Below are 27377 nucleotides of genomic sequence, written 5' to 3' on the forward strand. Positions count from 1 at the left end.
CAAAAATGCTTGGGGGTGGGGTTGGGGGTGGGGTGGGGTGCGGAGAATTTGGATGTGGCCCAAGGCACACAGCATCTTCCTCCTCTAATCTTACCCTTCACCCTGGAACATGAATGAATGCTCCCTCTTTACATAAAAAACCGGGACATCCCATCTACCTGGTATACATCCTAATCCTGCTACGAACCTCTGAGATTTTTTTTTTTCATTAACCCGAAATAGAAATGATTACGGATGTAATCACCCCCCCCTCCCCCACCCTGGAATATTTTCAGTTTGAACGGATCATCACCACGGAGGTAAATGGTTCTGAATATTCTGGGGTCAAGGCCTCTACTGAAAATCCCACAAAAGCATGGGGCTTTTTCTTCCACAGAAAAATGAGCACAAATTTGCATACAATTTCAGGCGATTTATCGACCCTGAGCGCTTACCTATGAAACCCTGGTTACGAGCTGTGGTTTTGGTCAAACAGGTAAAATCCCAGAAACTGTCCAGGCCAAATGTGGCCAAGAAATCACTCTTTGCCACAAATACACAAGGGCAACCTTTAGCCTTTTGTCTTCCTCCTGAGTTACTTGGAGACTACATGGCATGAGCCATACTATTATAATAGAAATGTGTTAGAAGAGTCACAGAAAGGGACACCTGTGTGGCTCTGTGGTTGAGCATCTGCCTTTGGCTCAGGGCATAATCCCGAAGTCCTGGGATAGAGTCCCACATCGGGCTCCCTGCATGGAGCCTGCTTCTCCCTCTCACTATGTCTCTGCTTCTCTCTCTCTCTCTGTCTCTCATGAATAAATAAATAAATTCTCTAAAAGAGTCACAGAGAGATTAGATGGCTTTTTCAAGGCACACACTACAGCCAAGAGTCCTAGGCCTCAGTCATTTACCCTAATTATCACGCTTTAGGATGATTAAGGGGTTCTATACTGTATCTATTATAATCTTTCATCAATTTCAATTAAACTGAGGGAGCCAAATTTTTGCAAACATTGTTGCTGGCAGAACAGTCTTCATAATCCAAGAACTTTGGTCCGTGTTTCTGACACATTGAGACCCATTCTTAAATAACCCTGGTCCACAGAGACCCACTATCCTCAATTTGTACCAGAGGCGGAGAGTTCATACACCTCCCCCATCCCTTAAATATGAGCTCTGAGTAACCACACACCTCTACCTCAATATCCTAATAATAGCAGAAATATATCTTCTATATATCCTCAACCCCATTCAGTTTAGCTCAAATATAACCCATTATGCGGAACTCATTACTGCACTGGTTGGCCTCTTCTCATTGTGAGGAACCTCTTCTCTTACAATGAGCAGAAATCTGATACCCAACAATTTTCATCCATTTGTCCTAATTTTATCTCTGGAGAGCAACACCAACATGATGCCAGCCTGAGGGAGCTTACAGTCCAGCCAGGAAAAGTCCACTGATGAATGATAACCGTAAAATAGGATGAGCTCCGTGAGGAAGGTGGAATAGCATTTTTTGGAGACACCTTTCTCCTTGTCAGCCTAGACCCACTCCTGGCCTGTGTCACAACTCACAAGTAAGCTCTACCACTACCCCACGTGGGAGATCCTGAAAGTGGGAAAAGAAAACAAGACCTTAAGAGAAGTACTGAATTTATGCTTCCCCAATGCTTTTTTCGTCATCCTGCATGAATGTAATCCCATTTCAGCTGAGGTCAAAGTTTTATGTTGAAAAAACAAGCAGAACGATGCAAAAAAAGAGGTTTACATAAGAGCACTAGGCTCTAGATGATGATTTAATCACTGCGGCTTGTTAGCATTTTTTTTTTTTTGAGTCCTTCCTGTGTGCCAGGCACTGTACTAAGCACTTTACTTGCATTTCCTCTGTTGCTTTTTACAGCCACCCTCTATGGTACTGCTATGATGTCCATCTTACAAATGAGGCCATCAAGGCTTCAATATGAGATCCAGGATTCAAACCCAATCTGTCAACTCCACAGTTTGTCCATTTACATGACTTGACTGTGGTTTTGTAAATTTCAGAAGTTCCTGATCTCTTCTTTAGATTCTGTTTCCTCTGAAAATTGTATTACTAAATCAACTTTAAAACATTATGAAGAATAAATTGTTTCACTTAGTCATTCATTCATTCAATCAACACACAATTTTGTGCCTCTACTAGTTCATAGGCACCATGCTGAGGTCTGGAGTGGAGGTCAGTAGACAGACCGTGCCTGCCCTGGAGGGCCTCAGAATTCAGTGACCCAACCATAACAACACAGCACACAAGTCCTGGTAATCCAGGAGAGCGAAGAACCAACCATGCCGGAGACAGCCGTGGAAGCTTCTGGGACAATGGGCTTGGTCTTGGGATCCGGGAAGGAATGAAAACAGAAGGCACATGGGCACAGGAAGGGGAGTTTATGACATGCTGGAGGGAAGACTGGGTGAGACGGGGAAGATCACCTCAACCACCATCCTGTGGAGTTTGAACTTGCCCTCCTGAAAGCAGTAACAAGTAAACAGAAGCTTCTCAGCAAGGGAGAGATATAATCAGATGTGTTTTATATCAAGATCACTCTGATGACAGTGTCCAATACGGACTACAGTGGGAATGAGGATGGGGGCCCGAGGACTACTAAAGCTGCTGCTCAGTCCAGGCGAGAGATAATGAGAGGCTGCTTTCGGAAGCTGGCAGTGGAGAGCAAGAATGGGCACCAGAGGGGTGCCTGGGTGGCTCAGTTGGTTAAGCATCTGTCTTTGGCTCAGGTCATGATCCCAGGATTCTGGAATTGAGCCCCACGTCAGGCTCCCTGCTCAGTGGGAAGCCTGCCTTTCCCTCTCGCTCAGCCTACCCCTCTCCCTGCTTGTACTCAAACTGTCAAATACATAAATAAAATCTTTTAAAAAAATGAGCATCAGAATTAAGATACTGATGTCAAACCTATAGGAATTCATGACTAGTTGAATCTGGGGAAAGCAGCCCCAGGAGCTGTGGGACATGGCCCTGACATTTCTAGCTTGGCAGACCAACCAGAAGGTGATAGCACTCAATCCCAATACCTGCACACAGTATTCTTTTTTCTTTTTTTTTTTTTAAAGATTTTATTTATTTATTTATGAGAGAGAGAGAGAGGCAGAGACACAGGCAGAGAGAAAGAAGCAAGCTCCATGCAGGGAGCCCGACGTGGGACTGGATCCGGGGTCTCCAGGATCACACCCTGGGCCAAAGGCAGGCGCCAAACCGCTGAGCCACCCAGGTGTCCTGCACAGTTTTCAATCCTGTCCTCTTCCCTCCTTTAATCATGCGAATGCACGTTGCTTTAACTGCTATCTTCAGATCCGTGCAACAATTTCCCAATACCGTTTCATATTTCTACAGTCACATTTATCATTTTAATGGCTGCAGAATATTGCATCATGTTGAAATAGCTCCATTTCCTTCAGTTGCTAAAGGTTCACACCCTGTGTGCCTGGTTTACCCTCGACTCATTTGGTTCTGAGTATTTTGCAAGGGATGAGTTGAGCGAGGGAAGAGAGCCTTTAGGTGAAGGGTGTTGGAAAAATGTGGCCCCAAGGGCCAGCGAAGCTCCAGCTCTGGTGGGAAAGGACCCAGCAAATGCAGAGCTGTGGGAAAGAACACCTCAGCCTCACATTTACTCACTCATCCAGCAATGCATTCTCATGAAGCAGAGGACAATACGGCAGAGCAGAAACCATGTCAAAACTCTGGATTCAGCCTAGCTAGGGTCTGAGTCCTGTTCTACAACTTACACAAGTTACTCAACCTCTCAGAGCCTTTTTCCCCACAAGTACCCGGGTAAAGATTGACCCAGATAAAATTTACAAACACCTCGGACAGAACTAAGCATGCATTAAATTCAATAATGATTTTCGGGCTTGGCCCCTTCCCTACCCTTTCTTGAACTCTCATTATTTTCTTGGGAGTTTCTGAGCAAACCCACTAGGCAACAATGCAAGTACTAGAGATCAGAGACCAAATCTGCCAGAGTGAGCCAGGGTCACTCACATAACCTCTCTAACCTTTCATTTCCCATCTGGGAAACCGGCCTAAGAACCTTGTTCACAGGAATGTTGCAAAGGTCTCATAAGTACTTTATAGGAAAACATGTTCAAAGCCCCAAAGCACAATGCCATTAATGACTGTTACTGCCGTTATAGACATTGCTGTATTCTTGGTTTCTCTCGATATATATATATATATATATATATGTATATATATATATATATATATGTATGTATATATAGCACATGCATTATATTTACACATATATTATACTTACATATATATATAATAATTTTATATATATATAAAATCTCCACATATCTTTCTTGGACCGAAGTTTCTGGGTTAGAGGATCTGAACATTGTTATGTTTCTTGATTTGTATTGCTCTGATTGCTCCTAGAGAGGACTCTGGATGGTGCTGCCATAGTTAACTCAAAATCATTGTCTAAGTCCTCAACCTAACTTTCAGGGTCTTCTATCAACCACTTCCCTCCTCCTGTTGGTGGAAGTACTGAACACCAAATCCTTGAGGAGGAGGCACCCTCCCAAACATTTCCAGGAGGCACCCTCCCAAACATTTCCAGGATGGCCAGTGGTTCAAAGACTAAGGACTAAGACTCCAGTGTCCTGCCTTACACCCGAGCATCCAATAGGAAAATTTCACAAATCCAGAAGGAGAAAGGGGAAGAAGGCCAGAGCATCCCCAGGGCAGAAATCAAGGCCTATCAGGCACAAAAGACGGCATCAGAGCTACCCAAAAGCTACAAAGTACAAAGCCAACATCTCAACCCTTAATACCTTCCAGTTATCTAGCAAAACATTAACCGATCTCTCAGGAGTTACAAAGTTATCCTTAGGGCCATATTTCTCCTGAGTTACAAGGCTGTCTGTGAGCCTCCATCATATTTTCCAAATGTAACATTTCTCCCACTGTAGGCAGTTCCAAACAACCACTTTTGCCAGCCCTCTGGGTGACCTGCAGGAAGGTGGCAGGCTCTCACAGCTGGTCCTTCCCTGTGCCTCCAATATGCCTTCCAGCCTCTTCAAGTGGCTGTTTCTGGGCCTTCAGGTTCATGGGTCACCTCCTCAAAGTGGTCCTCCCCATCCCTCTCCTCTCTCCTGTCAGTCCTAGATTACTGGCTTTTTTGCCTTCATGGTACTTATTACAACCTGTAAATATTTTTATTTTTTAGCTTAAAAAAAAATTTTTTTTAAGATTTTATTTGAGAGAGAGAGCAAGCACAAGCAGGAAGGAAGGGCGGAGGGAGAGGGAGAAGCAGGCTCCCCACTGAGTAGGGAGCCCAATGGGGGGGCTCCATCCCAGGATCCTGGAATCATGACCCGAGCCAAACGAAGGCAGATATTTAACCAACTGAGCCACCTGGGCACCCCAAAAGAATGTTTTTTAAAAGCCTGCTACAGAAACACCAGCTCTGTGAAGGCAGAGGCCAGAGCTATCTTGCCTATTCCAACACCTGCCCACCCAGCTCCTAGGAGACCCTCAATAAAGTATAGGGAATGACTGGGTAAAAAAGGGAGGTTCCCAGCCCCCCAATACCTCCCGTTCACCCTAACTATATGAATAACACATGTTGACTGCAGAAAAAATTGGAAAACACAGATGAGCAAAAGGAAGAAAATATAAACACATGATCCAACCTCCCACCATGTGGATACCCTTCCAAATGCTTTTTCTATATCTATATAAAGATAATGCATATATTTTTATAAAAATGGTTCATATCCTAAACTAATCTGCTGTGTTTCATATGATTCATGGTATATCTTAATCACCTTTCCTTAATAAAGATACATCAGCTGCCCTCTTATTAAAGGCTCTATACTACTCAGCCCATGTCGCTGTACCATAAAGTATTTAACACATCTCCTAGTGTTAAGCTAAAGGGGAGGATTCTTCAATGTCAATAAAGGTAAAATGTTTTAATACAGCACTTCCCTCTTGACAAGCTTCCCATTTTTTTCTTCTGTGTTTGTATTGCTTTAGAGCTTGTATTTCTACAGAACCGTACTCCCCACCGCCCATTCACCACCTGGAGTTATTAGAGTCCCCATCGACTGCAGAAGCAAAATTGTTTGCAGCCGGAAAAGCTGACGTATGATGAAGCCAGGATGATCCCTGAGAGTTCAGTTAGAGAATCTGCGGCTGATACGGGGGACAGAAATAAAGAGTATATTTTCTTGCCAAGATTTTAATGTAAAAAGAGGAAGAGGCTTTCTGCAAGCCTTGGCTTCTCCTCCCAAGCCCTGCCCTGAGGCAGGTTTTTCCCTAGAGGGACAAGCTGGTTCACAGGCCTTAGGGATGTCCTAAGCAGTTTGCAGCCTGAAAACCACTGCCCCATTTGGAGACAGAGAGCTGGCTGCAGAAAAACCCAAAGAGGGCAGGCAGGCTCAGGAGACACCACCCTTTCCCACAAGCAGCTCTTTCAGCCCGTGGTGTGGTTCAGGAGCCACTTGGCATTTTCAGCTCTGACAGTCACTCCCCTCCAGGAGCAAAGGCCGGGTGGTAAAGCAGACCAGAGGAGCAGACCCCACTCCAGCAAGACTGCTCAGGGCTCAAGGGCACTCACTGCCTTGCCCACCACCGGTCCACCCCCACTGTGTCTGGGCCACCTTATCAAGATGCACACATTGCACACACGCAGGAGGGGGGTCACCTGAAGAAGGGGGCAAGATGTCATCGAATCTGAAATGGCACTGGACAATGGGAGGGAGAAGAACGGCTGGGTGGGCCATCTGTTCCCAGACCTCACCCCACCATGACCTAGAAACCCAAACAGAGGTTCATCTCTGTGGCTCTACTCATCGTATAGGGCACCCCATCCCAGTTAGAGGACAACTTTATCTATAAAGAAAAAGAATCCCCAATTGTGTCAAGGGTCATTAAGTTACCCAGGCCCTTCTAAAAAGCTTCTTTGTGTGTTTTACAGAAACACCATGGTTGGGGAAAAGAGATGGGCTTGTTTTCAAATATAATGGCAGAAGCAACCACCACCACCACCACCTCGGATCGATCGCTTCGTTTCTGCCAGTTTTGAACAAAATGATTTCCATCCGTGTTATAATTCAATCTTTATAATGACAGTTCTCAGATGAGAAATGAGGTACAAGGAATTTAAAGTGTTTTGCTGGAGGTCATAAAGCCAGTAAGACACGGAACCAGGATTTGAGCCAGGTAATAGCAGCTGGTCACTTGGCCTTGGTCACGCTGCTTTCCTTGCCTCCTGTCCCCCCTTCCTCCTATCTCTCCACAAACATTCATTAAATCACTCAGTGTCCAAGCTCCATCTAAAATACTAGGCCACTCACTTATAAGACAGGCACAATACCACCTAATTCACTGTTATTGTGAGGATTAAACGAAATAATGGATGGAACATAAACTGCCAACGGTCAATCACGTTTTACTCTATTAAAAACAGCAATTACATACAGTTAAACCCAATATGTCAACATTCTTGGAAAACTCCTAAATGTTTAAATAGATGTGCATTAGTGATTATCTTGCTTTTTGAAATTGGCAGCTTTTGTATCCGAACATGGAAGGCTGTACATCATAGTGACTAAGTACTCAGCCCTGAATCTGAATCCCTTCATTTTCCTCATCTGTAAAAAACAGGAAAGTAATGGTACTCGCTGTCAGATTTAAGTTATTTCCTGTAAAGCACTTTGCACAGTGCCTGGCAAATGTAAGTGCTCAATAAATATTAGCCTTTTCTATTATTTATTATTATTACTGTTATTATTAACTTGCTTTCATTAAGATGGTATTGGTATAAAGCTGCCTATCGTAGCATTATTTATAATAAAAACCAGAAACAAATTCAATTTCCCACAGCAGGGAAACAGCATAGCAGGGTTCTGAAAGAACTGTCTTTAGAATTAACGAAAATCAATTTAATTAAAATGTAAAAGCCCCTGCTCTGCCACTTAGGGGCTGTATAATTCTGAGCAAGTCATTTCTTTTCTCTGGACCTGTTTTCCTCACCTCAAAACCGAAGGATTTGCTTGCAATGATTCATAAGTCCTCTCCAAATTTAAAGTTTATAGTCCTAAGGCTCTAAATGCTCTAAATAAAATATAATCCATCAACATCAAGGATAATATACAACCCCTAAGTACACAGGAAGATGGTAGTAACATGGGAAAATATTTTATAAATACTCCTGATCTTCTTTAACCCTCCTGTTTCTTTCTGTAACAGTGGTCACCTCTTAAAAGAATTTATATTATGTGTGTTGTCTCTCTTCCATGAACCAGGTGGAAGCTTCCATGAGAGCAGGATTTTATGTCTGGTTTGTTCACTGATCTATCTACTTCAGCCACTAGAACGATGTCCAGCACATAGTAGGAGCTCAATTAACATTTGCTGGTCGAAAATTTCTGACTATTCTAGAAAAGCAAATTACAAAACTGTATCTATAATAGAATGCCACTAATAGACAATATGTATCCCCGTGGGGAAATGGCAGAGAGACTCACAGAGGTTAAAAGAAGAGATACAATATTTCTTTAAATTTTCCTTCAATGTTTTGAGCCATTTTGTTTAAAAAGCTGGCCTTCAAAAGGGGAAGCATGTAGCCAAAAGAAAGATAAAAGAGAAACAGAAGTGACCATGGGGGCAGGGAGTGATTCTGAAGGAGAGCACAAGAAAGGGCAGGAGGTGCATAAGCAAATAGAAGGCTCTCTTAATGGAAACAGAATCACAGGGGCAGAAAGAAAACTAGGTAATTAGATGCAGGGAAGAAAAGCCGATTTATCTTGGACTTTTAATTACAAGCTAGTATCTCTTAAACTATTCCCAAGTTAATAGGCTTCCCCCATTCATTGCCTTAATCGATGGAAGCTTTGGTGAATTTAAGCACAAAGGGCACATGGGGCTGTTAGCTGTTACTGTTCCCACAGGTCCTGAGCCTTCTTTTCATCTGCTGCTGTGGATGCAAGAAGGACGAGTCTCACATACTAAGGTTAACCGGTGAGCTATAGGCCTTTTTATTAGCCACCTGATTGACGATTCCATCCACACTGGGAAGGAGACACACCAAGTATAGGGAACAGCCTTCCCTTTGGGGGACAGGTAAAAGACACACTGCCTTATTACCATACAAATCAACACACAACTGCCAAAGAAATGATACAGACATATGGCCTGGAGATTTTAAGGGAAAGAATAATTCCTTTGGCTTTGGGGAATTACAGGGGAAGGGGCAAGAATTTGCCAAGGAAGGCCTGGTGCCCTGAACTTTATCAACTCACAGGGACCCTAACCCTGTTCGCAGGCTTAATCTTGAACTCTTCACCTGTTCCCATCTTGCATTTGATCATACAGGGCTCTTAATGCCTCCAGCTTCCCCAACCGCTTTCCTGGGCTCTTCATCATGTCCATGCATTTGAACTCTGAGTGAACTAGGTTGGATGCCCTGCTGTGAGAGTGCTCAGGACCCTGTGCTTCTTGTTTATAGCACATACATAATTGTAATTGCACAGTGATTTGTGTACTTCCTTAAACATCAGCAGCCCCACAGGGGCAGAGCCCATGCTGTTTTGTCACCACTATACCCCCAGTGCTAGCACGAGTTGGGCATAGTGCCTGGCACAAGGTAATGCACTCAAACAGGTGCAGCTGGTCAAAGAGATGGCATTGGTCCAGCCTGAGTTAACCCAGTCCTAGGGCCATAACCCTACTTCAAACTCCCAACATGGACACTGCCCTAAAACCAAGGAATGAGATGAGCTATGTGAGGAGGCGAGACATAAACCCACCTCACCAAAGTAGCCAAAATGATTAATTGTGTAACCAACTATCTGAAATACAGGCCTTTAGACAGAACGATGTGGATGTCAAACACGAGCTTACAGTGTGAAAAAGTTTTGAGTTTTGAGGCTGCAGAAGAAAAAACATTGCATAAGATTTAAAAAACCAAAAAGCAAACAAAAAAACACCACCACTTTTCTGAGAAAGAATCAATATGGGGATCCCTGGGTGGCGCAGCGGTTTAGCGCCTGCCTTTGGCCCAGGGCGCGATCCTGGAGACCCGGGATCGAATCCCACGTCGGGCTCCCTGCATGGAGCCTGCTTCTCCCTCTGCCTGTGTCTCTGCCTCTCTCTCTCTGTGACTATCATAAATAAATAAAAAAAAAAAATTAAAAAAAAAAAAAAAAGAATCAATATGGTTCAAGTTAAGAAGCACCTTAGCTGGTTTAGCAGCTAACTCTGAAATTCTGGTGCCAATTTCATGTTAGAACAAAAGTTTTTGGTTTTTTAAAAATATTTTATTTATTTATTCATGAGAGACACATAGTGAAAGTCAGAGACCTAGGCAGAGGGAGAAGCAGGCTCCCCGCAGGGAGCCCGATGCAGAACTTGATCCCTGGACCCCAGGATCACGCCCTGAGCGCAAGGCAGATGCTCAACTGCTGAGCCACCCAGGCATCTCAGAACATAGGTTTTTTTTTTTTTTTTTTTTTTAAGATTTTTAAAAAATTTATTCATGAGACACACACACACACACACAGACACAGAGGGAGAAGTAGGTTCCACGCAGGAAGCCTGACATGGGACTCGATCCTGGGTCTCCAGGATCAGGCCCTGGGCTGAAGGTGGCACTAAACTGCTGAGCCACCCAGGCTGCCCAGAACACAGATTTAATGAGAAAGCATCCTTCATTCTATTTTAATGTACAGACCAAGGTGGAGGGGAGAATGCTACCTTGCTCTGGTCTATCTAAACCCACAGCGTTAGAGAAAATGTCTACACTATCCATTATAGTATTTACTTAGCATTTTTATTTAATGGGACACGTGCATTAACGGGTACCTGATGAATCACCTAATTTTAGGCATGGCAGGGACCTTGGAATTCACCTTCAATCCAACATTTTACACTGAAGAGAAAAAGGCCTAAGAGGGGCTTAAAAAAAGAAGGGTCTCCCAGGAACACAATCCCCAAGGCCTGGACACTGAGTGAGACTCAGATAACTCTTGAGTTCATTTGCAACAGTTGGATCCAAAGGTTGAGGCATCAACAGAGTCCTATAAAAAAAAAAAAAAATCTCTACTATTAAGCAGTATACAACATCGAGTGCTGTATCTGGTGTGATCTTTCAGGTTAAATCAAGTCAATTAAAGCATTATGCTTATTTGGCCCTTCTTTACACACAAATTTCTTCCAAAGTGGGGGGAAAATGTTAGATGTGTACCAAATGATTAAAAAAAAAAAAAACAAGTTTTATGGGACTTTTCAATCACCCATAAAAGTGGGTTTGATGTCTTTCTTGGTACTAATACTAAACTGATTATAGAGTTCCTATAAATACCACTTCCTGCTGTTGTGCCTTTGCCTGTGCTATGAACACCCTTCCCAGCACTATCATACCTCCTGGCCAAACTCATACCTACCCACCAAGACTTTAGCCAAATGTCCCTTTGGATGCTGGGTAATCATTTCACTACCACTTAGTTTCTGTTATTACCTATACCAACACATGGCCTTGCTGATGCCCAACAGTCTTTCTAGGATGTCAAGAAGACTAGCAATGATATGACATTTGTATAGCACCACGTATCCCATTGAGAAAAGCACTACAAAAACACAAGGTAATGTTTTATTAATTTATTTAATTTTTATTTAACCTGATTCCTTGAAACACTGAGTGATTTTGATGGATGAATCAACCAACCCAAGATAAACAGCTTGGTTTACTACACTCATTTCTCTTTCCAAGCCACAAGCCAAAATAAACTCTCTCTCAATTTATAACTTTGCAAAATGTGCTTTTGCATATCGATTCCTGAATCCACTGTGGTTATTAAAAGGATGGTTGCATCCATCAGGATGGGCCAGGTTATGCTGTGGTAACAAACAACCCTTGAGTCTCAGCCCCAATGAGGCCCACGGTGGTTATTCTGGGGTCGACAAGATCAACCCAACAACTTCATCTTTCTGGACTATACCTGACCATCTGGATTAAGCAGCTCTGTAGCTGACATCAGTTTAAAAGATATGACCCTCCCCCCACCTTTTTCCCTATCCAGCCACCTACAAAGCTGTCTGGCAGGACTGCAGTATGGATTAGATGTGACAGTGTTTGTTATACACCCAGGATACTGCCTGGCAGATAGGCAGCAGTCAGGAAATGATAACGATGGCTAGTACCACTGGCATTATCACTATCCTTATTCCTCTTCAAATAAAAACAGCAATGTCGAGGATCCCTGGGTGGCTCAGCGGTTTAAAGCCCGCCTTCGGCCCGGGGCATGGTCCAGAAGACCCAGGATCAAGTTCCGCATTGGGATCCCTGCATGGAGCCTGCTTCTCCCTCTACCTCTGTCTCTGCCTCTCTCTGTGTGTGTGTCTCTCCTAAATAAATAAAATCTTTAAAACAAAACAAACAAACCTAGCAATGTTATTATAATTCTCATAGACCAGTGATTCTTGAACTTGTCTGCAAACTAGAATCACCCAGAGAGCTTCAAATCTATTAGTGCTTGTGTCCTACCCTCAGAATTGGTGAATTAATTCATCTAGACTATGTCCTGGGCTTTGGAATTTTAAAAGATCCCCAGGCGATTCTAAGGCACAGTGAAGTTTGAGAACCACTTGTCATACAGGTAACAGATTCATATCTATACTTCTATATATTTGCATGTGCATGCATTCAAAGAGGTGCATGCACAAGCTGCAGGTTCCATGAATCCTGCCACCTCTCTGATAGTGGTGATCACATCAGTCAGGATGAGTTAGGTTACACTGTAGTAACAAAAAATCCTACATACTAGTCCTAATGACAACCATGGTAGTCACTGTCTAGAGTCAACAAGATGAGCCCAGCAATCCCTCTGGACACCCGAGCCTATGCATCTACCATCAGGTCTTTTCTGTTTCCTCTTTTTTATTTCACTCTTTTGCCAAAGTCCAGTTTAACAAGTTAGCCAGGCCCAGAGTAAAGCAGAACCAAAAACATATATATACTGGCATGGATAGACTGGGAGGAGAGCTTTCCAGAGGAGGCCCAATGAAGACTATAATAATGGAAACTATGGGATGCCTGGGTGGCTCAGGGGTTGAGCATCTGCCTTCGGCCCAGGGCATGATCCTGGAGTCCTGGGATCGAGTCCCACATCAGGATCCCTGCATAGAGCCTGCTTCTCCCTCTGCCTGTGTCTCTGCCTCTCTGTCTCTTTGTTTCTCTGTCTCTCTCATAAATAAATAAATAAATAAATAAATAAATAAATAAATAAATAAATAAATAAATAAATAAAATCTTTTTTAAAAGGGAGGAATTAAAAAAAAAAAAAAAAAAAAAGGAGACTATGCTTTGGTCGGCTCTCTATCCCCAGGACCCAAAACATGGCAGACAACTTAGTAGAAATTTATATAGGTAAATTCATTATTATCAGTAATAACCTGAAAAAAAAAATTAAAAAAGGAAAACAGACACAAGAACTCCAAAAGTACAGCATCTAACTTGAAAGTCTTAGGTGTCAGCGTGTCACCAACCACCGTTTTGATTTCTCCATTTTTATTAATTTCTCCCATGACAAAACTATGTCCAGCTGAGTGGAAGTGAGGTCAGGCTATCTACAAACCAACCAGTGCTCTTTCAACAGGCAGCAAAGCCCAAGACATGCACTGTAGGTGCAGGAGGCAGTGAGAACACGGACATTTCACCACCAGCACACCATCGTCTGCTCTGTTGGATGTTATATCTCTGCAAGAGTCTGGAGAGAACCAGAAAATCGGGCTCGTACACCCTTGTTTTGGCAGTTTAATTTAGGAATCACACTGGCTTTACATAAACTCCTCCCCCAAAAATATATCCTGTATTTTGAACACATGAGTTAACCTGAGCCCAGGGGAAAGCAGCATTGTATCGGATTACATAATAGTTACTCTATTACTTTAAAACCAAATGGAAGCCTCAGGCAGCAAAGTGAAAAGGAGAGAGAAATCATTTTTGTAAAATTATCTGAATGCACCCATCTCTTCTGATGCATTGTGAGTTGACAATGGTTCTGCCTTTCTCAGAAGCTCATTCAATTATAGGTTGCTTATCTGGACCTGAGAGAAGAGTTTTCCTCCCATCTAGAGTTGGTTAAAGAAAAAAAAAAAGCACACAGAATTCCGCTAATAAAAGCCTGAAATGAAAAGCAGTAACTACTCCCAAGGCCCTGCTTATTGTAGGAGTCATTAGATGAACCTTTGTAGGGTCTCTGTTAATGATGTATTTTCTCTACAACCATGACAAAAAGGAGAGGAAGGAATACAGGATGCACAATTTCAAAACACCTTGATCTCTTCGGCGTGCGGCTGCTGGCAAGTGACTTAACCTCTCTGAACTTGTTTTCTCATCTGTGAAATGGAAATACCTACTTGACAAGGACATTATAAGAACTGACTAAGGAAACATGGAAAGTGTCTAGGGTTCAAATGTTGTAAATGCCCTTCCTCTGATCACTGCCAAAGTCTCAGGAAGCTCACTAGAATGTGAGCTTTTTGAGAGAAAGACTTTTTTTTTAAGAGAAGGGACCTCACTCATCTTCCTATGCCCACATCCTACACACTGCCCCCTTACAGACTGTAGTTGCCTCTTCAACATCTATTCTATTCTTCCCAGCAAGCCGGATCCTTGACAGTTCCAGGGATGAGGAGTCCTGACTGGTCTAAACCAATGTGTCATCCCATTTCCTCTACCTCCATGATGGAGTGAGAAGGAGGTGTCCTGAGATGATCCCATCAGAGGGAAGCCCAGGAATTTTGTTCAATGGCCTGGGGAACGATGGTAGCTCTTCCTCCCCTGGATGTGATCCGACAAGCATGTGGTCTGAGAGGAACCAGCAGCCAGGTCACCACATTGGACAGCTCTCCTCTGTGCTTCCTGGAACACACCTATCCTTCCTGATGTCTGCTGGTGTTGAACAATGCAGAAGCCCTGCTAGCAGTCCTCTCACTACTATGAAGAGAGTCAACCTGAGAACAAAGCCAACAGACTCAAGTGCAGAGCCCAGAGGGTCACAGAGAAATGAAGCCGGAGCCCTGATCAGAATGTGCCTGAAACCTATCCCACCTCTTTGCTTTTTGGTTATGTGAATCACTCCTATCAATGATCCAGTTGTCCCTTACAACTCAAAGCATCCTGATTGATACATCCTCGTGCATGGCTCAATAAATCATCAAGCAAGGGAACATGCAGAAATATCATCACCCTGCCAATGACTTAACTCAGACTCCCTGGGAGTAGGAGCCCTCATTGGTCTTGGTCAGCTGGTATCCCAGGTTTAACAGTTTCTGGACATAGGCCCTCAATAAATACTTTTTTAAATAGGTGAATGGAATGAAACTACCAAATAACCCAGAATTTCAGAGACTTTTAAAGTCCTACTCCTCAGATGTATCTGGATCAGAGGAACATGAAGGGAGAGCTCACAGGACTGGGAGCCATCAGATAGGCCTGAGCTCAAATCACAGATCCACGTGAGCCTCAGCATCCTCCCCTGCAAAAAGAGGATACCTACCTTCCCAAGCAAGGAGAGCCATGCAAAAATACCTATGGCTGCATTCAAGAAATAAATTATTTTCTTCCTTCTGTTTGGCTAACCCTGCTTCATACCGTGAGTTCTAGTCTGGGGTTAAGAAAACAGGGTCATCGTATGTACATAATATAGGCCAAACCCCAGATTACCCAGAGGGCCAGGCCTGGGAGGGTAAGGACAGGTAATGCATATCCTGAGCATCCCATCTCTCAACATACACCCATTCCCTTTAGGAGAGGTATCTTGGGCAGAGAGCATATATTAACTAGGCCTCTGGCAATGGTGCTCTTTGCTTTGCTGGTTGCTTCCTAAGAGGCTGGGGACTAGAGCAATTGGCAGCCCCAGCACATCCCCCAGGGGCTGCTGATCTAACCATCTGCAGGTGAGGTGGAGCTCAGCTAGACACTTAGCTCCAGGAGGGCAGGACATTCACCTTGCCTCATTCACCGGTACACCTCCAGCACCCAGTGAAATATTTCCTGAGTACATGAATGAAGGAGTGAGTGGATGAACAAGGAGTGATGAAATCAGGATTCTCAGAATAGAACCATAGTAAAATCCTGTTAGTGCACACACTGCTGGTTATGTAGCAGGCAAACCGAAGCCCAGAAATGAGAGAGGACTTCTGAGGCTGGTACATGGGGACTGCATTCTGGCCCAAGGATTCTCGGGCCTTGGTATGAGCCACAGGTTCTTTCTCTGACAAGCACCAATATCAAGATTAAATAATTTTTTTTTTAACGCAGCTGCAAAACAGGGAGAAAAGGTTGACAGTGTATATAGCAAGATATTAATAACAATTAGCCTTCAAGGGTAAGATTATGGGAGGGCACTTATTTTTCCCTTTTGCGTGCATTTTTAGATTTTCTTTAATAAGCATACGTGGACTGCCCAATAAAAATAAAATGAAGACAAAAGCGGGGTGATGCCAATACAAGTGTCTAGCCCAGCACCTAAGACATAGAATGGGGACCCAGCAAAGGTTCTATTTCTAGGAATGCCCTTGAGACATTTGGAAACGGCTTTCCCACGTCTCCTATCTCGTTAAATATTTCAGCTAATTTAATGTCAGCCTCACAGGACTTGATTTCAAGGCTCTCTTTTAACCTTCCTCTCTGCAAAGGCTCCCATCTGTTAAAGCCTCACTCCGGGTATTGTATAACCAGCTCACAGAAGCAGCAGCACGCTCCTGTTTGCTCATTCACCCGTTAATTCATTCATTGAGTAAACACTGGTTAAAAACCTACCCTATTGCACATCCTTGCTTTCGCTTACCCACTCCCACCCTCAGGCACGAACGGTTCCCAGATTTTCCTGGGGGAACATCCACCTCCCCTCTCCTGGTGCTCGGGCAGGTGCAGACCCCAGCTTCTTCAAGGCTGGATCCGGGATGGCCAATCGGAGCATCGCGTTTGCCCAGGACAGGGATTGGTCCGGGAAGATAAGACCAATCAGAAACATGGAGGCTCAGTTCTGGGACTTTCCCCTAAACTGTTGGATAAGTGGCCTTCTCCTTCTGCTCAAAGCGCTGATGCCCATCTTGCCACCATAACCCAAAAAGAAATGGTAGGTGATGCTGAGGGATGGAGAAAACTGTGTAAAGCCTTTGCCACACGGTTGAAGCCACGCCTGAATTTCCATCCCTGGACTTTCCAATGGCATGCATCCCCTTTCTGCAGAAGCCAGTTCAAGTTTGGAGGTCAGAAGAATCCCGGCTCCTGAACTCTGAAGGGCTGTGACATATGCTGCACGCTGGCTCATGCTGAGGAAGTGAGATGATCCTGGCCACCTTGCCTGGCATTCAGTCTGAATTCAGCTACAAACAACTGCAGTTGTTTAAAACCAGGAAGATACCTGCTTTAATTAAATATTCCATGGAACAAGAGGAGCCTAGATGAGGGGGGAGCCCGGAAAAGCCTCCCACAAGAAACAGCACTGAAACCTCCTCTGCATCTGCAGTCAGGCAGGGGAGATAGAATTACCACTTGGGGAGTCCGGAGGACACTGCTGATACACATCCACTCCCAGTAAACTAAAACCACTACACGACACATCACACCAGTGGCAGTGATACTTAAAGTACTTAAGGGCACTCTCTGAGCCCACAACACAGCCTCCTGAGAGACAGCAAAGTGCCGCTGTCAAATAGCCCTTGCTGGCAAGAATTTAATCTGCTACAATGTCACACCCTTAAATAATACTCAGGTCAGTTTTTGTGATTTCCATGCTATAAACTTTTTGCTCCAGTCCTCTTGGCCATTTGGATTACTGTTGATCAAATCACAACATCGTAACAATAGCCCTCTGGAGATGAATAACCTGTTTACTGCATTTGTTACCAAATGATAAGAGAGAAGAGAGCAAGCATCTGGTTCCATAAAATGCTTGGTGATGGGTTAGAAATGTGGCTGGCTGCAGGAAACAAGAGTAAAAGCACCTCTGGGAACATCTATTTCGCTAAGAAAAGCCCCGAAGGGGGCCTTTTTAAATGAGCAAAGCTAGAGTCCTTTAGCCCTCTAATGATGCGTGCACAAGAGTTGGGAAGATTAATAATGACTCAGAAAAGGACACCGCAGGACAAATTCTCCCAGCCTTTGCTGTCTCTTAAACACATCAGCGATTCATTTGGTCCACAAACACAACTCCAACTTTCCAGAGCAAAGAGTCCTAAAGATGGAAAAATTAATACTGAAAGAACACTTCCTTGTGGTCTCAAGAGAAGTGCCAGGGTCTAGTGTTAAGACGGAGAAAGGCTTGAGAGCCCTTCCAGATAACCTGATTTCTGAGAAGCAGCTGGGTCACCTCTGCTCTCAAACACTTGAAAGGCTACTGTGACTCTCACCTCCTCTGCTGCATGCCACATGACTTTGCACCAAGACTTCTCCTCCCCTCTTCTGCAAATGAGACCTCCGTGGATCACACATTCACTGGGCAGCTGTTAGGGTCTGGGCAGAGCCTTCCAACAGAGAGACCCACAGTGTACAGGCGCGAGAGGACTGAGCTGGAAACTTCAGGGGTGTGCCTGGCACTCAGCATACGCTCATTAAACCCAAGATCAGCAACCACATAGGGGTCTGCCAATCTCTAAAAATGAGAGGGGCTTTCATGTCAAAAGCTCCCGAAGTGATGTTTTTGTTAACTAGTTTGTTTTTAATGGAAAAGACACTATATGCTTATGCTTTAAAATTCAAAAAAAATATGAAAGATCTACAACAAGACATCTTCCAGCCACTCTAGACCCCAATCCCTTAAGCTTTTCCACCAAGGGGTAAACAGTGTTCCCCACAACCACTTTCTTTCTTGGTGTCTGCCAGCAATAATCTACGTATAATCAAGCACATGATGTGTGTCGGTGAGTGTAGAGAGACACACTTTTATCTTGTGCTTCTTCCCCACACATGGGAACACACCACATACACTTTTCTGCATATTGTCTTTTTTTTTTAACTTAAGAATGTATCCTGAAAAAAAAAAAAAAGAATGTATCCTGGAGATTACCCCTTCTTAGTATACATGAGCTTCTATTTTATTTTTTATTTTTATTTTTTTTAAATATTTTATTTATTTATTCATGAGAGACACAGAGACAGAGACAGAGAGAGAGAGGCAGAGACACAGGCAGAGGGAGAAGCAGGTTCCATGCAGGGAGCCCAATGTGGGACCCTGGGATCACGACCCGAGCCAAAGGCCTAACTGCTGAGGCATCCAGGCGTCCCATGAGCTACTATTTTAAACAGTGGCCCAGAATTCCACTGTAAGAATATACCACAATTGAGTCAATCAATCCCCTACCAACATACATTTCAGCTGCTTCCAGGGTCTTGTCTTACAAACAATGCTGAAATGAATATACATTATATATATATATCTTCACATACACCATGTGTGACTATAAGAAAGATAAAATTTATAAGAGCAAATTTTTGAAGTTGAATTCAGGGCCATGCATTTAGAAATGGCAGATAGTACCAAACTGCTCTTCAAAGATGCTGTACTCAGGTGCCTGGGTGGCTCGGTAGGTCAAATGTCTGACTCTTGATTTTAGCTCTGGTCATGACCTCAGTTATGGGATTGAGCCCAGCATGGGGGCTCCACACTCAGCGAGAGTCTGTTTGGGGATTCTCTCCCTCTCCCTCTGTCCCTTCCCCTGCTTGCACGCTCTTTCTAAAATAAATAAATCTTAAAAAAAAACCACAAAGATGCTATACTCATTTTCACTGTCCCCCATAGTGGGATATGTATGCTAATTTCCCCACCCACATTCACAAAATGTTTTGCTTTTTTAAATACAAGAGAAGAAAGGTGGCCAGAGCTCCACTCTTGTCCCATTGTTTCTCCCTGCCCCTGTGACATCACACATGACATTACTACTTCCTAGAAGTTTCACCCCAGGGTGCACAACCCAGAAATCACAGTTTAAAAGGAGAATGAGCATCAGAGCCACTGGTGTGCTGAAGCCGGCTCAGGCCAGCTCAAGAGAGCTGAGTGGGCGCATCTCTTCCCAATTCTGGGTTCAGGGACATGAGGTTGGTAGCTTGAAACTGGTCATAGGAAGTATTTATACTATAGAAATCAGCAAATGCTACAAAGCAAGGCTTCTTTTTTCCCCCAGAGAAACTTTTTCAAACATATCAGCACATCAATGCATACAACAGTGGAAACTGAGCCTCTGCCATCCTTCTTTGAATATTTCCACCTTCCTTAGAGCCACAAATTCTGGTGACTTGGTCACAAATTCTTGGAACCTAAGGACTGGAGAAGATCTGAAGGGACTTCAAATCATTGTGACATCTTTTTTTTCCCCTTTATTATGTCTTTGAATACTGCCTCTCCCCACTGTTTCAACATAAGCAATCTCTTCTCATTCTCTTTCTACACCTCATTGCTATTCTGTGTGTTCCCATATCTTTATTATTTAGTGGTTATTTTTGAGGATAATCTACATCATAATAATTACATACACAGACTCCAGACTACACTAGGCAGCCTGGGGTCAAATCCCAGTCCATCCTTACCAGCTGTGTGACCTCAGGTAAGTGGCATAAACTACCATGCCCTAGCTTCCCCATCCATAAAATACATGTGATATTGATCATGTCTTCCACATAACTTCGTTCTGAGGATTAAACGAGTTCATGTATGCATACAGACTAGCATCTGGCACATACTAAGGATGTAACAAATGTCAACTATTCCCACTGTCTTCCAGTTCACTAATTATTTCTTTGGCTGCATCTAACGTGTCAGTTAACCCTTTTGTGGGATTTGAATTTCGACGACTATTTTTCATTTGAATTTGGTCACCTTACAAATCAACCTATTCTTTTTCATCTTTCTTTACGTCTTTTTTTAATATCATCTTTAGCCATTAATTATCTTAAATATGCTATTTTATAGCCTCTTTTAGATGGTTCTATTACTTCCACCTTAAAGCAGTCCATTTCCTAGACAGCTCGTATTGTTTTATTGTGAACTTATCCTGAGAAGTAGTTCTTTATGTGGGAGGCCTGCTAGGTCTGGGTTGTTGAATATCCTTATGGGGTGATTCTGTGTTTGTGCTAGGAATTTCCATGGCACTCGGCCAGCTTTTATGTGCATTTCTCAGCTGGAGGGGTCTCGTAATCTTACACACAATAAAAATGTAGATTCCACAACTACATATGGTTTTTAATTTCTTGCTGGTGACTTTTTCTACTCAAGGCAAGCTTCCTCTCTATTTCAACAGACAGTGAAAGTTTCCTAGCCTCTCTGCATAAAGAAGTGTGATGTTTAACATTCCCAATGTTCAATTCCACCTTGAGCCCAAGTCTTATTTGGGCCCCACTGTAGCATTAAAATTGGAACACCCAGACCCTATGGCCATAGCTTCAGACCATGTAACCACTTGGCATAATTTTCTCTCTTCATTTCTGACACTAGTGGAATCCCTTTTCTGATGAGCTCCCCTCGGCGCAAATCTTCTGTTTCAGCCCACTCTGTGTTCATATCAGGAAAGATACAGATCGGCATAGTCCGCCACGTTGGCAGAGTGTTGGACGTCTCCAAATCTAATGTAACAACCTACCCATGCTTGAGTTCCATCCACATTACAACAGTTGAGCAGTTTACTCAAGGGTTAACTTCCAAAGTCAGCACAGATATGAAAACTGAAAGGAGTCAAAATTCTCCTTGAAAAATCCCATAAGATCTCACAGCAGAGACCGAAAAACCACCTCCAACAAAGGCAGTGTCCCTTCAGCACTGGATTTGGTTTCTTAGGTTGAGCACTAGAAGAAATAGCTGGCTTGCATTTCCAAGCTGTGTTGTAGGATAATTAAAATCTATAAATGTAAGAAACACACTTGATGGCACAAGATGCTCAGACTCTAAAAAGCCATAGGAACAAAGAGTGACAGAAGGAACAGCAGATCTGTCTCTCATTCACACTCACTCCAAGAGAGACGCCTGTTGGGTGGAATGACAGGATCACCCACGCTATTTAAAGTGTTATTTTTATCTGTGCTTTGTTTTTGTTGAGTAAGTATATTTGGATCTGGATAAGCCTGAAGCAGGAATCTATATGATGGATGTGGGACTTCTGTAGGTCAGAATAGTGGTTAGCCCTGGGGCAGGACTAACTGTGTAGGGGATTAACAAAATGTCCTGGAGAGATGGGAATACTGAATGCCCTGTGTAGGTGGGGACAAGGTGGGGTGGCATATTAAGAATTCATCAAGGGGCACGTGGCTGGCTCAGTTAGTAGAGCATGTGACGCTTCATCTTGGATTTGTAAGTTTGTTGGGCACAGAGATTACTTAAACATAAAATCTTTAAAAAAAAGAATTGTGCATTTTACAGTATGTAAGTTAAAACTCCATTAACATAAAAGTTACACGCGTGCATGAGAGATTGATGTACAGTGTCCTACCATCTGATCTCCATTCCACGGCTAAAGTTCTCCAGAGGCTAGCAGGTGAAAGACAGGCCAGTTAGGAGATAAGGATGACAAGGAAACAGAAGAAGCAGAAAAACAAAGTGCCTGGAGGGGGTAGAGGGCATGGAGAGCCTCACCAGGTTGGTTTTCCATAAGGGCCTCCCAGCATTTAAGAGCACTGGCTCTCCAGCCAGGCTGCTTGGATGTGAACACTGGCTGTACCTCTGCCATCCACTGTGAGTGTCCCTGCCAAATTCCTATGTTGAAACCTAACCTCCAATGGGATGGTGTGAGGAGGTGGGGCTTTCAGGAGTGATTAGGTCCTGAGGATGGACTCAAGAATGGGATTTGCATCCCTGATGAAAGATGCCACAGAGAGCTCCCTCACCCTTTCTGCCGTGAGGTTATAGGGAAAAAATGGCCATCTGTGAGACCAGGAAGCGGGCCTCACCAGACACCCAATCTGCTGGCACCTCAATCTTGGACTTGTCAGCCTCCAGAACTGTGAGAATGAAGTTTCTGTTGTTTAACGCCCCCTCAGTCTGTGGTATTGTGTGATAGCCCAAACGGCTGGAGACAACTCCTCGCATTTGGAGTGAACTTGGTTCTCTCTTCTCTGAACCTCATCTTTCTCTTGCAATTTAAACAAGGTAATTCAGACAAAGCTCTTGGCACAGGGTCTCCCCCTCCATAGTACTCAATAACTATCAACTATTATTACTGCTACTGATCACAGGAGGCTGAGTGTCTCCTTCCCTCCAAAGTTCTCATTTAAATTAATAGTTTGACCTGATAACCTGGTAGGTTCTCTAAATATTCATGGAGTAAATGAAAGAAAGCACATGGATTCTAATTTCAACAGGAGCAGAAGGTTCTTATTTCTACTGAACTGAAATCCATGTCCTGGCCTGATATTACCATCCACTTCAGTTTCTTCTTCACAGTGAAGTGGTGAAGAACACAGGCTCTGAAGCCAACAGCCATGGTCAAATCCACTGTGACTTACCAACTCGGTAACTTTGAACGATTAAGTCAAACTCCAGGCCTCAGTTTCTTCTCCTGTAAAACAGAGGTACAGCAAAGGGTTAAGCAAATAACGACAGACCTGAGCACACAGTAAGCGCCCAGGAAATGCTAGCCACTCTTAGTCTTCTCAAACCAGAGAATCAGTCCGGACATAACTACTCCAAATTCCATGTCTTTGGACCATTAAAGTTTACAGAGCATGTTCCACAACCATTTTTCTCACTTAATGTTCAAAGTAGTTTTATGTATTTCAAATAAAGAAATGGGAGATTAAAAAAAAAAAAAAAGGAGATTCAGAGAAGTTCAGTAACTTGCTGATGGTTGCACAGCAGAGTAAAGAGCAGAGACCTAAATCTAAATCCTATGACTGAAGGACAATGTGGCTGGACTTTGTGGTCTTGGGGACTGAGGGTGGGGCTGCAATGTCCTTTCAAATTCAGAATTCTAAGAGAAGGGACGCTGGAACTCTGAGTTACAACAGCCTATCCTGGTGCCAGCAAAATGCTCAGCCCATCTTGAGTCTGATCTGGTCTGAATCATTCTATCCCTGAATCACTTCCTGTTTTAGGTTTCTTCTTGGCTGAGAAAGGAAAATAAACATGTATAGCACACCGTCTTGTCACCCTGGACATCTCTTGCAGCAGCAAAAACTTATGAATCAAAGGGAATTTTCATAAGACCCTAGTTAAACGACATCCCATGGAGCAATCACCAGCATTGGTGTGAGGATGGGAGCAAGGTCTGCAGCATCTAGGCATCCTTATTATTGCACAGGAGAGAAACAGAATGCCTTTTTCTGGCCTGTACTTTCATTAAATCTTTAGCTACCTTAGTGTTTTCTCTGTGCTCTTCATTGGGCACTGAAAGCCACTCCACTGGCCCCCACTTTATTCACAACAGGTTTGGGGGCCGAGCCTGATTGTGGTAGGAGAACACTGTGGGCTGATCACGTCAACCGCCTGTGACACTCCTGTCATCTCTCCTTTGCTTCTGGGCACAGGTTTGTGTTTTTTTTTTTTTTTTTTTTTAAGATTTTATTTATTTATTCATGAGAGACACAAAGAGAGAGGCAGAGACACAGGCAGAGGGAGAAGCAGGCTCCCTGTGGGGAATTTGATGCAGGACTCGATACCAGGACCACGACCTGAGCTGAAGGCAGATACCCAACCACTGAGCCACCCAGGTGCCCCTAAAATTCCCTTTTAAACCATGATTATGGGACTGCTTGGTGCCAAAAAAAAGAGGGGAGCTAATTTAAGAACCATGGAAACAGTTACTCTGCCCTTGAACGTGTGCAACACGCCCCATGCCCTGCAGGGGAGTGTGTGCACACCACACCCACACAAACATGTACACACACACATCATGACTACAGTTCTCCAGACTCCTCTAGGTCTTCCCATTACATGAAGGATTTTTTTTTCATTCATTCATTCATTCATTCATTCATTCATTCATTCATTACCAGATTTACAAAATAGAGAATGGAACCAAGTTGTTCTCTTGGGAAAAAAGGACCTAGCAATCAGAAAAGGGCTCTAACTCTCACAAGACCCTTTTTTTGTTTTAAGAACACAAAGCATAAGCTAGCCATTGTATCACCTGGAGACAAACCCATGAGACCGCATGCAGCTCACCTAGAAGGAAAGTGGTAAGAGTGACTTGTTTTCACTTCCATGGTGGAGGCAGAGAACCTGGACTGTGCTCTAGAAGCCAGATCTCATCGTGTCTCCTCTTTAGAGTCACACCATGGGCTCCAGCCCCTTCTCAGGCTCTCAAAGCCGTGTTACTTTGGGAAAGGTACTGAACCTCTCTGAGCTCCTGTAGCCTCTGCTGGAAAGTGAGAAGACGGCTTCTTTCAAGAACTATATACTGAGCACCCATGATGTGCCAAGCATTTTGGCCATGGAGGTAATTTCAGGAATTAAGCCATCCCAGCCAGCCAAGACCTTCCATGGATTAGTGGGCCAATTACAGGCACACAAGCAATTACAACGGAATCTGGAACAGCGGACAACGGTGGTGAGTGCGGTGTTGGGCAATCACAGAAACAGGCATTTACTTAGCTCAGCAGGGGATGGCCAGCAATGGGTATAAGAAAGGCTTCCCTGAGGAGGTGATATCTAAGCTGAAAATGAAAAGACAAGCTAGAATTTGCCCCAGTCCAGGCAGGAGGGGATCCAAGCAGGATGGACAGCACATGCAAAGGCCCCCAGCTAATCTGCTGGTTCACATGGTCAAGCACAAGCAGTAGGAAGACAGGTGTGGGGCTCGCCAGGGTAACTTGCCTGGACCAGGTGACCTCCTGAGGTCCCTCCAGCCCTAAGGGCTGGTTCTGTGGTCTTCTGAGAGCCCAGGTCCTTATCCTGCCCTGACAGCCCTTATATCAGCATGCAGAAACCCCTGGATCCAAGCCAGGGCACCAGGGAAGTCCCAACCATCCCACGTGGGCCCGCCTCCTTCCTCTTTCTTTTCTCCTCAGGAGTGGCTGGGCAGAGTGACTCAAAGAGGGAGCTGTCTTCTCTTTGTCATTTGTTTATAAAAAGAACCACCCAGAGCTCACAGGGGCAGTGTGTGTTCCCACTGACCCCCTCTTCCCACCCAGCCCCTGGCCTCGCTGAAGAAATGCTGGAATTACCTGTGTGCCTACCTGCCTCCTCCAGGACATGTTAAGCTCTCTGAGGGCTAACACTGAGTTTGGTCATCCTGTTGTTCCTAGCACCTGATGCATAATAGGTCCTTGAAAAGATCCTCTCTGCAAATAACACACATCCAGATGCCCCCACCAACCACCACCACCCCCAGCAGCTCTGAGGCCAGGGCAGGAGACCCACAGGCCCAGAGTGGCCACCTCGATGCTTCTCCCCCATTGCTCTACAGACAACTCTGCGGCTCAGTGAAGCTTCTCCTGGACAGTGACGATCTCCTCGTTACACCAGAGAAGAACCCCAGGCCCCAAAAAGTGATTGACTTGCCCCAGTTCTCTTAGCAAATGCACCATAATGTTTTTAAAAGGACACAACATTCTTAAGTGGAAGGCTCCACCAGAAAACTTGTTTTCAAGCAAAATGCTTCACATTGACAGAACTAATGGAAGCTTTTGTTGTTTCTCTCCACCAATTACACCACAGGACTCCTGGGGGTTGGTTTCTCGCAGAACTGAAAATTCCCATTGAAGCAAATCTCTCCATGAAGATGACCATGAATTTTTTTTTTTTTTTTTTTAGGGACTGGATATGTTTTTGATTATGGATCATTTTTTTAGGTTAACTCTCTATTATGTGATCTCAGGCTATAACAATTTTTAAAGAAAAGCTGAGCTCCCCAAACCACTTAATTCCTTCCGATTTTTTTTAATGTTTTGATGTTAAACAACTTCACTATGACATCAAAGACAATGTTTAAAGAAGTCATTCCGACCCATAATCCTTTCCACCAGAAATATTCCTCATAATTCTCTGTGTCCTCTGAAACTTTTTATTCACAGATCTGTACTCGTACTGTACATACATATGTATGTATTTCATTAAAAGGAATTACCTCTAGTGTAGAAGTTCCCTAAATAGTCCTTTTTTTTTTCCTTCAAAACAAAACAAAACAAAAAACAAAAAACAGGGGCGCCTGGATACCTCAGTTGGTTAAGCATCTGCCTTTGGCTCAGATCATCATCTCAGGGTCCTAGGATCAAGCCCCACATTGGACTCCCTGCTCCTCCCTCTCCCCGCTGCTCGTGCTTTCTCTTGCTCTTTCTCTCTCTCTTTCAAATAAATAACATCTTAGAAACAACAACAACAACAACAAAAACAAGTCACTGGCATGATAAACACCACAAAGCACAACCCAGGGACAGATTAAGGCACTTGGACATTCTGGGTCT

General features: G+C 43.8%; 1 protein-coding gene across 7 annotated transcripts in view; it reads right to left on the bottom strand.

Annotated features, from left to right (window-relative positions):
• CYRIB (CYFIP related Rac1 interactor B) overlaps positions 1 to 27377 on the bottom strand; it is a 147877-nt gene that overhangs the window by 79857 nt on the left and 40643 nt on the right. For all 7 annotated transcript variants that reach the window (XM_077847260.1, XM_077847253.1, XM_077847258.1 and 4 more), the window contains exon 2: positions 23481 to 23533. The gene's annotated coding sequence lies outside the window, so the exon portion shown is untranslated. The remainder of the gene's footprint in view (positions 1 to 23480; positions 23534 to 27377) is intronic.

The sequence above is a fragment of the Canis aureus genome, chromosome 14 (genome assembly GCF_053574225.1).
Source record: "Canis aureus isolate CA01 chromosome 14, VMU_Caureus_v.1.0, whole genome shotgun sequence".
In the NCBI taxonomy this organism is placed as follows: domain Eukaryota; kingdom Metazoa; phylum Chordata; class Mammalia; order Carnivora; family Canidae; genus Canis; species Canis aureus.